The sequence below is a fragment of the Benincasa hispida genome, chromosome 3 (genome assembly GCF_027475165.1).
Source record: "Benincasa hispida cultivar pf3 chromosome 3, pf3_genome.v1.1, whole genome shotgun sequence".
In the NCBI taxonomy this organism is placed as follows: Eukaryota; Viridiplantae; Streptophyta; class Magnoliopsida; order Cucurbitales; family Cucurbitaceae; genus Benincasa; species Benincasa hispida.
This window is the reverse complement of record NC_143480.1, coordinates 29,231,597-29,233,765: the sequence shown is the minus strand read 5'-3', so window position 1 is coordinate 29,233,765 and position 2,169 is coordinate 29,231,597. Positions and strand designations below refer to the sequence as shown.

The window sequence follows — 2,169 nt, the reverse complement described above, 5'->3', positions numbered from 1 at the left end:
ACAAAATATATAGACATATGACTTTATTTCATTAGAGATATGGTAAAGAAAGGAGAAGTTAAAATAAAAAAAATAAAATAAAATCAGAAGAAAACATATAGCCTAGGTCTACTAAAATTAGTAGATCATCTATCTGAAGGATGAAGCTCTTCAAAACAAGACCAAGGTATGATAGAATCTTTTAACTCAAGGAGGAGAGTTGTAATAGAAGGTAAGCTAAAAATTACCTCAATTCAGACTTATGTAGCTGAATCTTCTTCCTCAGCTCACCTCACAAGAAAAACTTATTTACTTTTTATTTATGTTAAAAGAGCTAATTAACTAATTATAACAAAATAGCTAACTATTTTTTTATTCTGTAAAGATCTTTGTAATCTCTCTCTCTCTATATATATATATTATACATACTGAGAGAAGAAAATTAGTGAGCAGATGAGTTTGTAGAACTTTGAAAGAAACAACTCAGAAAGTTTGAATAAAAGAAGAAATGATACATTATAGAGTGGATGTTGGTCTCTATGACCGAACCATTATAATCCTTGTGTCTCTCTTCTCCTCCTCTACATTCTTGCTAGTTTGTATGCTGGAAATTGTTCATCTTCTTCGTTGATCACCTCTGAAACACCAAGATCAGTTAGAGAGAAAGCAGAGAAGAGAATAGAAGCTGAAAAGGGTAGGGAATTCTTACATGCAATGTTCTTTTTCTTTCTTTTGGTTTTTGTCTTCAACTACCTGGCAAATTAGAAATCACAAATGTCACCAACCATTTTTCTGAATGTGGGCTTAGTGTATTAAAACCCTTCATTTGGGCCTCTCATTCAAAAAATAGCCTAAGACAAGTTTTTATGCCCATTTTTTCTAATCGTTTCTATCCGTTTCTATCACTGATAGACGTAAATAGAAGTTTTTCATTATATATCAGTGTGTTTTTACTATTTCTATAAATAATTAGACATTTTTTCTATCTACAAAAATTTTTCATGTTAGAATGATGATGAGAAGATGGAACAAAATGGAACAACTTAAATACTTTTATTTGATTGCTAAGTTCTACAAATAGAATTATATATTTTTGGCTAAATAATAATAAATATTCCTGAACTGTGTTCTTTTATTTTAAAAATACTCATATGCTTTTAACAGTTGTAATATTACTTCTCAACAATTTATAAATGTTTCAAAAGTATATTTGAATATAATTTTTTTTAATTTCGAGCATAAATTGATACTTAAAATTGCGTTGTTATAACCTAAATTGATGTGGTGATTTAAATTTTCGTTTTAGGTCATTGTCGCACCATTTCATATTTCGAAATTTTAAAGAATTTTCTACTTCAAGAGCATTTTTTAAACGTTGATAAAAGTTCAAAATATATATAAATATATATGTGCGTGCGCATATGTGGCTATATTGTTAACCATTTATATTACATTTCTACCATTTGAATTATGGCTTTTTTTTTCCATTTTCTTACCTTTTTTTTCTTTTTTTATTGGAAATGAATTTTCTTACTTTGCTGTTGACGTCAATGGGTGACATGTACCTACAACATTTTGTCCCTTAAATATTGAAAAGGATAGATATATCTCATCGATACGACCGTGAATATAGAACAAATTATTTATTTTTAGACGTGAGTGAGGTTTTTTTCTATTGATTAAAGAAATATTTGGATCGAGGAAATTAGAATAAAGGTAGAAATGGATGTGGAATAAATATTTCTTTATTTGATATAAATTCTATACTTTTAGGCCAGGAACAAGATAATAAGTTATTCTCATGCATCCATGTTGGTAATTTTCACGTTGGTTGGGACAACAAAAAAAATGCTTCATTATTTAGTCCTAACTTGTGGATTTGGACACAAAGGGCTATCCAAGTTTTAGAAGGGGGTGAGAAGGTAGGCAAATGAAGGTTTGATGGTCTTTCCTCATGCACGTCGCAGATCAATCGAACATGGCGTGTAGGATAATATTTTTTTACCATTAAAAAAAATCCTTTAATTAAGTTTTTAAATTCCTCTAGGCAAATCATCTATTTTTGTCTGTTGACATGCGCACATTACGTTGTTATGTGCGTGCCGTTGGTCTTCTCATACATTACCCTGTTTTGCAGTTCTCCTGTGTTTCGGTTCTTCGAAAAAATATAACTATGAAAATAATCTCAGT

General features: G+C 29.6%; 1 long non-coding RNA gene across 1 annotated transcript; it reads right to left on the bottom strand.

Moving 5' to 3' along the window:
• Positions 1 to 271: 271 nt before the first annotated feature.
• Positions 272 to 755, bottom strand: LOC150037184 (uncharacterized). Its single transcript, XR_016528103.1, has 2 exons — positions 689 to 755; positions 272 to 616 (listed from the first exon to the last, which is right to left on the bottom strand). It is a non-coding gene; the product is annotated as an uncharacterized LOC150037184 (long non-coding RNA).
• Positions 756 to 2,169: the final 1,414 nt, after the last annotated feature.